Raw genomic sequence first — 9,769 nt, 5'->3', positions numbered from 1 at the left:
GACTTTTATTTCATTTGGAGTGCCGCTATCCCACCTGGTGGGGGTTTTCTCTGTTCGTTTTCCTATATGCTCAGCCTGGTGTCTGGTTTCAGGCCTGATCAGAGCACCATCTCTGCTGCCTCCCTGCTTTTAAATGGCATTGTGCAGCCCTCTTTGTTGACTTACATACTGGCATCTACTGAATGTACTGTAGCTAGTTTGAAAATGATCTACTGTAACAGACATATCTCAGTGTGTTCTCAGAAGCAATTAAATCTTTTTTTTCTTTCTTTTTTTTTACCTTACAATAGGAGTTCCAGGGGTTGATTTTGGGTCCAGTTACATTCACTCTTTATATTAACAAGATAGTTTGTAGAAGGTTGTAATCTGTATGCATGCTGATGACACTGTGATGTACTGTATGCTATAGCTCCCATGGTTGGCCAGGCTCTGTATTCAGTGATTTACAGAAATTATTTATGGAGTTAACACTGGTGTTGAATTCAAAAGGCTAGTTGACTTTTTTCTGATGTTTGTAATTGTTTTCATTAAATACTTTGGGCCTATTTAGTAACTTTGCACATCACGTATATTGTACTTTGTATTCAATTGTTACCTCCGCCCCAGCGACAGCGCAAGTAATGTTTTCAGTGGTGTGTTTGTTTATTTTTTAGCAGGATTACGCAAGAACTACCAGACCGATTTTTACAAAACTGGGTGGAAGGATATAGCATTGTCCAATTTAGAATCCAATACATTTTGGAGCAGATCTGAACCACTGGGCTGGTCCACAAGCTACCCAAACACGGCCGGCCATTCACCTTCATTCATTTTTTGGACTAGGATTACTACCAGACCGATTTTCATGAAACTCAGTGGAGGGGTGTAGCATGGGCCAACTTAGAACACATTAAATTCTGGAATGGATCTGAATCACAGGGTGGGTCCACAAGCCACCCAAACATGGCCGGCCATTCACCTCCATTCATTTTTTGGAGCGAAAAATTCCCCCCATTCATTGTCAATGGGGGGAATTGAGACTGCCATATCTCGACATGGGAAGGCCACAGAGCCATGGGGTTTGGACTCACATAAAGCTCTCAACCTATTGAATGCAGCAATACCAAACATGTCCTGCTCGCACGCAAGTTGTGACATGCATTCGTGGGTGGAGGTCTGTGCTCATTTTCATTTTACAGTATATTCACATTTGGGTTTTACGTATTTTGTATTTATTATTTTACTTTTGTATCTATATTTGATTGTATGTGTTTTTAAATGCAGGGCTGTATATTTTTCTCAATGGGGGTCCCTGCATAATTAAATTATATACTTCAGATTAAAAACAGACCATACTCATTCCTTTCTCATATTCATCGAACGAGGAGAAGGCTAGATTTGATTGGTCTCTATTTCGTGGATAAAGGGATTGGATTAATAATATACTGTACAATATGCGTTGATGAGATGTACAGTATATTGGTGTAATGTGAAAGGATATTCAGTTCACATCGCCTTTCTCCTCTTATTGCATAATATAAATACACAGGACCTCAGAAGTTATTTTATTGGCCACACGGCAATTACACACCAATGCATGGAAGTGATGACGACACAGAACACACAACACACAAACACATGCATTTCAGCGGTCGCCAGTGGAATTTGTAATCTGCATTTCACCCACCCAAGCTGTCCTCCACCAGGGGCAGCATATATAATATATTATGTATGTATCGCTGTGTTGCATGTTAGTAGTCTGTCCTCATGGTGACCCTCTGAGGACTCCTCAGTCTGATATACCCGAGTGTTGCCCTGCCCACTGTTACTTTTCAGCCTCTCCATGTTATCTCCATGGTACAACATACAGGACATAGACCACAGGGATTCATCTGTTTTATCAAGTAGACTTAAGACTTGAACATCATTTCTTGGGTGGAGCGTAACATTACATACAGTACCAAAGTTAGATTTCACACTAACCATACTGCTCTTAGTAGCTGCCATATATGATTATGCACTTTTGATTGATTACATTGATTTTTCATTATGATCTTAAATCCCACAAATCATTGATCGGTGATCACATAAAATGATAGCCTGTGTCAGTAGCAGACCTTGTCTGACAGACAGGCTCAATTTGGTTGCTGTCCCTGGAGGTCTGGACTTGGGTTTAACGCTGCAGTGGTTTCACTGAAAGTCGTTTAGCCATGACAGCTTAAGAGGAATCAGGTGACATCTCCTCTTCTTGTGAATGATGACATGTCTTCAGAACCCTGTTGACTCCGTGGTACCGAGTGACACATCTTCACACCCTGCTCATCAAAGGCCACGACAGATAGGCCTACACATCTCCCAGCACAATCTTGTTGACCGCAAACATGGAATGAGATGGCTGCCATGGTACTGACAATGTCTCTTGAAGAGTTGTGGATAGAGCCAGGTTTAACCAGAGGACAGGAAGAAGGGAGATGTTTATTCCTACAGTACCTGTAAGTTATTCCTCGGATGAGAAGGGTAATTGGACTGGAATTCTTTTTGACAGAGCCTGTCAACTATGCAAGTGTATACAATGTAATGTGCAACACGGCTTTTCTGACATCATTTGGTGGTGATTTTGATTTTTGAATAATGCTCCTTTGTAACGCTACATTTTCATCCAATTACTTATCGGTGTCATGTTCACCAATGTCCTCGATGGACCACTTGACTTTGAGAGAAGAGTGGGTGCACTTTGATATTCATGAAATCAGGCCTACATTCAGAACAAGAGAATAAAAGGGTCTGTTACACTTCAGTAATCAAACGTTTTGTGTAAGCTCCGCAACTTGACCCTGAAATAAGAATGACCAAAAAAAAAGTTTCTCAGGGCTTGAACAACATTCATTCATTAAACATTCATTGAAAATGAAAATTGGTTCTCAATTGATTTTATCTATTTAAATAAAGATCAAATAAATAAAAAATAAAAAACCAATAAATTCCTCATGCAGGCACAATTCTATTTGAGGTACAGTACAGTATGGAACAGTAAGCTATACAGATAAATGTTGATATGTTTGTGTACAGTTGGCTGCCACTGAACATATTCAGATTGTCAAGTACTGTAGTCGCTGATCAGAGCCGTGCAGGATCTTCCCAAACCAAATGATGCTTCACACATATTGTGGAAAGACAAAACTGTTGATAAAAGTATCATATCTTAGAACATCCATTAAGCACAGTAGACTCACAAGCATAGACCATTATTATAGAAATTATGCAAGCCAGGCATGCAAATAATGCATTTTTTGTAGAATGCAAGTAATCAAAGCTTCCGATATTCACTGGGTCTTCATTTTGTATGGAAGAAAAATCCAAGCATGTTGAATCACATGAAGTCAAAGGTAAAATTGCGTATAAAAATACATTCCTACTGTCTGAGCAAGCTAGTACTGTAGATGTGGTGGACATGCTTTGGTAGATTGATGTAACTGTAACTGCCACAGGTCAATACTCCTCCACAGGACAGTTAAGCTTTTCGACAAACACACACCTTTTTTAAAGTAACATAATCCATGGCATTGTAGCTATAGGACATGATTTGATAATACTGTACATGTATATCTCCCTTTGTACAGTGGGCCTTTATAACCCCTGGAAAGGCAATGGCACTTCAAAGGAGATGTAGCCAGGCACAGTAAGGACTCCCCATACTGCAGTTTACTGACAACAATGTTTCTGACAACAAGATTTTGTTCTACAGACAACCCAGCCTCCACACTGTGAAAGAAGTCAGATCAGCTTTGATATTGCTGAGGGAGCTGTTGCATGAAATAGTGATGTGCGTCAACAATATAGTAGTAGGCAGGGGGCCAAACTAATTACTAGACAAGGGGTCAGCTGCCTGTGGGTCAGGTCAGATGATGGGGGCGGGCAGGTTCAAAGCTCATTGAATAAAAAAGGCCGGTGGCAGCCATTGACTAGCTGACTGTATGGTGAATCAATCTCGCACACAACACCCGGTTTGGAGATTAACTGTGTGAGCTAGAATGAACACAGTAAAAGGGGAGTGATCACGAATGTACTGTAAACAAAGTTATACAATTAAAGGATTAACATGGTAATTTTCTTTTTTTGAGTTTGAACGTGCTATTTGCACAATAGGACATTGAAGAAACACAATAAAAACATTAAATATATCCGTTTTGTCGTTTTTGAGAAACTGGAAGCGTAACATTTTCAGTCCAATTTGACTCGGGGTAAAAATACTCCGAATTCGTGACGTTTTTCCCTTTGTTGACGTCACCCTAAAGTTTGAAAATCCCGCCTCCACTCCCCTGCACCGCCTCCAACAGAAACCTGTCTGCCTCCCGCACCTGCTGTCTTTGCGCCTTTTCACCATCTATCCAACATGGTAAGGCAGCTCTGAACCCTTTCTCATCTTGAGAATAATTGAATAGTTGCAGTCTCTTAATTTTATATAATTTGTACGTTTTATAGGCCTTATTGTATTATTGGTTGTCATACATATTGGGAAGTTTTTACCATGATCTCCGTGTCTGAGTAGCCAACCTAGCTAATGTTAGATAAACGAACCATAACGTTAGCTGTAATTGGCAACAGTTTTTAAAAAGCTGTCTGATCCAGCTAGCTATTTGTCTTTATCCAGCATGTTGACGTTAGCTAGCCTAATGTTTGGAATGTCAGCTAGCTGTGTTAATTAGCTAGCATGCTAACGTTAGCTCTCAATGCATTTGCTTTTGGTAACGTTAGCCCTCCAGTGCAATGGCAGAGACACAGCGCACCATACTGTACTCTTCCCTGGCAGAAACACAGCGCACCATACTGTACTCTTCCCTGGCAGAAACACAGCGCACCATACTGTACTCTTCCCTGGCAGAAACACAGCGCACCATACTGTACTCTTCCCTGGCATCAAATCTACTTGCACCAGGTGTAAACTGCTGTAAGGTTTCCGAAGGGATAGCCTACCATAACTGTTGTGAGCGTGCTGTGTTGTATAGGCCAATACAATAGGCAACGTTACGAAGTCAAAGTTGGATATAAGTCAGTTTGTCTCCACGAGAATCTCCCGATTATCTCTCGCTCAAACTTAATTCGATATAATGTAGACTTACTGATAAATAGCCTATTGTTGTAATTTATGCTGTTTTGCATATGCAAAATAACGATGCTATTACTAATCGCTTTTATAATTTGCCCCCTTTTCTTGTAGCCAGATCACTACATTTCCAATACTGGGACACGGGAGGTCCAGGTCCTGCGCTTCAGGGCTCTGGAGGTGTGCAGGTCCTGGAGGGCAGGTTGCAGCCAATGTCACCTAATGATATTATAAATATGTTACAACACCGCCCTGTTTTATGAGAAAGTAGCCTGTCTTAATTTAATGTCATGTTGTATGCGCAACAATTACCTCGGAAAATAAAGACGTAGTCCTACAGTACCCGTGCGGGTTTTTGTCATTTATTTATTCTCACATTGAGATCTTAACTTGATCAAACACACCTGCTGTGTACTGAATCGTTTGTCCTAATGTCTTGTATTGCAGCGTTGTGATGCGCATATAGAGGCTACTGTGCTAAAATTATTTCAGGGTGGGTGGAGGTGAAGATATTAAAGGACTATGCTCGTTTTTGACAACCTGGACCTTATTTACGACATATTATAAGAAGTTTGACTCACCCAGATCACTTTTGTGTTGTTCGGAGGCAGGTAGAAGAAATTTAAAATCCAGCGCGAGCCAGTATATCCATGTAATGGCGGCGCACGGGGCATAGGGAATGCAGCTTCTCAAAATCCATTTTCGGCCGCTAAACGGTTGTTTTCATCAATCACATTGCATGAATCGACAGTTGATATTCCTCTACGCGAGCCATTCTTTCGGTTGGTTTTCAAATGGTCTGTAGCCACTGTAATATGATCTTTAGAAGCCTCTCCCCCACTTGCTCCAGCACGCATGCGCACATGCCAGCGCGCAGCCTGCTATTCTCCGGCTCACGTTCTCTGCGCTACGATCGTAGTTGGTGCCGAGAATATTGTCGTCGTCATTCGTCAGCAACAATCCGATCGTAGCGCAGAGAATGTGAGGGAGCATAGCCAGTGTAAAGATCATATTACAGTGGCTACAGATTATGTATTTGAAAACCGAAAGAATGGCTCGCGTAGAGGAATATCAACTGTCGATTCATGCAATGTGATTGATGAAAACAACCGTTTAGCGGCCGAAAATGGATTTTTAGAAGCTGCATTCCCTTTGCCCCGTGCGCCGCCATTACATGGATATACTGGCTCGCGCTGGATTTTAAATTTCTTCTACATGCCTCCGAACAACACAAAAGTGATCTGGGTGAGTCAAACTTCTTATAATATGTCGTAAATAAGGTCCAGGTTGTCAAAAACGAGCATAGTCCTTTAAGTCAAGTTATTATGTTCCTTTCATAATTTACAACTCCAAATAATTGTAATTCTGCAAAACATTCTGAAAGTTGTGTAAGGCTTATCATCACTGTGGCATCTGCTCCACATAATGTTGATCATCCCAGCACCTCGATCCGACCCAACTTCAGGAAGCATTGCGCATTATGGGATTAAACAGCTCCAGTAGCGATATTCTATTATAACCAGAGGGCATTACAATAACATTCAAAACAAGATCTATTGACTGCATGACCTGTTAGTCTCCAGATTCCGGAGTAGGCTATACCCCTTGACCTGTTAGTCTCCAGACTCCGGAGTAGGCTATACCCCTTGACCGCTGCGCTCACGGAGTCGTGGTGCACGGCCCTCTGTCTCCAAACTCATCCATTATGTTGAATCGCTGCGCTACGCATGCAGTCTGCCACATATTAGTAGGATCAGTAGGCTAGCCTATATGTAGGCTACATCCCCAGCCCCTTTCTGCAAAATGTATTGTGTTGCCTTTGTATGTGAAATGAGCTATAATGATTTAATTGATCTGACCAATAATCAGTTATTGCAGTGGTATTCCGCTCGATTCCTTACATCACCACAACTGACAGATGTTGAACCCAGAACAGTAACGTTTCAGTGTTCTACTGGCTTTGTTGGACACCTACTAAGATAAATAACGTTAGACTGGTGAACAATGCGGATGTTATGTCGGTTTCACAGCGCAAATGATCTGTCTTCTGGCAAGACCCACAATTGCAATTATTTGACTAAATAGGTACTGTTCGTAGCTGTCTGAAAGCTATAACGTTAGTCTAATAGCCCAAGCCTCCAAGCTTGCGTGGCCGGCTGCAGGGGGCTTTTTCCTCTGTGTCGTGGGGGAGACGTGTCGTTATACTTTTATCGTACTTTTCCCAAATAGGCCTAATGCAAATTCGAGGATACGGCCTGTTAGGTAGCGTGTATCTTTATAATGTTTGGGGGTTAATATAATATTAAGGACTTTGTAAATGCCCCTGGTTAGCAGCTAGAAAAATTGATCTGGCTGTTGTGCGATCTAGCTCGTGTTGTCTAGCTCGGAGCGGTGGTAGCTATGGTAACGGGGCACACGTCTGTCAATCATAATGATTCCAGTTGGTCATTTGCTCAGAGAACTGTCAATCAGTTGTAATGAATCACGCCCAGTTTTGAGTGAGTGAACTTTTTGACTGGCAGATTCAGACCTATAAAAAACATATTTTAAAAGAATTTTTATGGATGAATTCTGAAATAGTTAAACACATTTGTTTTGTTGTTGCCTAAAGATATCTGGAAAGTGTTATATTGAATTACCATGTTAATCCTTTAAATATTGGAACTGTGAATATGCCACAGTCCTAAATTGAACAACCATTTCATGGCTCATTACCGTGTGATTACCCGGAGGCAACAGACGGATGACGGCAGAGCCCCCTAGCAAACATGAAAATGAAAACAGACCAAAAATCATTTTCAGAAGCTTTTATCGGATTGAAGAGGCATTCTGTTGCAATTATGCACACTCACACACTCCTCCAGATCCCTGTGGGCTTCAGACATTAGAAGGTCATCTGATACAGTTTATTCCACATGAAGACAGGGGAACCCATTCTTCTCATATTCATCCTCAACTTCAAAGGCAAGAGTAGGATACTCCACAGCTGGTCGACTGATTATAATCTCTTTTCTGTTCTGCACTCAATTTATTATGGAGGCTCCACAACTTCACTCTGTCTCCAGACCATGTTAAGTGAATGGATAGTAGCCCTTGTCAGTACATGGATCAGAATCTAATAACTGTCAGTGGTGGTGGTGAGCGTGTCTGTGTTCCCTCAACTCTGTGTTCCCTCAACTCTATGTTCCCTCAGCACCTAACATTTTTCCCCATCCAAATTAGGCCCTATATGTTCCCTCAGTCCTATGGTCCCTCAGATATGTATCTCAGCCAATGAGGTCATGTGTTCACTCCTGTCTGTTTATTTGTTAGTTTGTTTGTTTAATTGTTTGTCTGTTATTGGGTATTGTTAGTGCAATATCTCAAAAAGTTATAGACAGATTTTAGCATGGGCCAATGAATAACTGTTGATAATTCCATGTGTATTCGCCAAAAGGGTGCGTGGCAATAGGTGTGGCATGTCACAAAAAGGCTCATAACTTACAATATCTCAAAAAGTTATGGACGGATTAACACAGAACTTTGTGGAAAATTTGTCATGGACCAAGGAAGAACTGCTTAAATTGCTATGCCAAATTTGCTAAAAGGGGACATGGCCTATTAAAAAAAAGGTGCATAACTTCCCAACGGAGTCACGCAACAAAGGGGTCATTGCAGTGGGTGTGGTCGATCACAAAAAGGCTGCATCCTTGGCAGAGATCTGGACGCTACTGAAGGCATGGTCTAAACTTTTTTTTCCCTGAAAAAAAAAACCTTTGCATGAGTTAATAAGTCATTATAACAAGTCAGTATCTTGTTATAACCACTTACTAACTCAAAATAACTGCAAAAATACCTTTTCTGAAATTGATCTGATAGAAACACAGAGTTTGGACTGGGATGTGCGTGGGGAGAGCCCTGAGTGCACCGCACTGCCCCCCTACAACCAGAGGGGGGCGCTACAGTGCCACCCAAACATGGCAGCCCATTCACCTCCATTCATTTTTCGCGCACAGAGCCATGAAATGCATTCATGGGCGGAGGTCTGTGCTCTCTGAGCACCATTTCTAGTTATAAATATCATCATTTCAGAAGACACATTTTGGGCAAACACAGACACTCTGTTCTACCTCCTGAAGACACTGTATGTGAAGGGATGAATTTAAGCCCCAAAAGAATTTTAATGAGGGAACATAGGGCTGACACAGTGTGGGGGGTGGGGGTGGTGGGAGGCACATCTGTTTAAAAACTAGATGCATCTCATCCTTCACACTCCAATAGTCCTCATAACACCAAAAACAACTCCATCAGAGCATGCAAGCTCCAGATCCATTGTCCTTACATAACCACTGAAATGTTATGCTGTTGTGATACAGTATGTTATGCTTCTGTTATGCTTCAATCACTCTGGGTTTCATTTCAAGACAGTCATTATCAGGGAAGACACGTCACTCTAATGGATAAGGATTTTGTTTTTCTAAGAAATCAATTTATTTATCGTCATTTAAGTCATTTTTGTCTGAATAAATTGCACCAATGGGTGAGCTGCTGCTTGACGTGGTTTTTCCCGACTACATAAATACTACTCCTGCGCTGCCGGCGGCCACAACCCCCTACCTATGCAAGAGTGGAACACTGGAGTTTTATCCTGTTGATTAAAATAATTACTTGACCTCTATAATTAATAATTACTGGACCTCTATAATT

This window comes from Borostomias antarcticus (genome assembly GCF_949987555.1).
Source record: "Borostomias antarcticus genome assembly, chromosome: 9".
In the NCBI taxonomy this organism is placed as follows: Eukaryota; Metazoa; Chordata; class Actinopteri; order Stomiiformes; family Stomiidae; genus Borostomias; species Borostomias antarcticus.
This window is presented reverse-complemented; position numbering follows the sequence as displayed.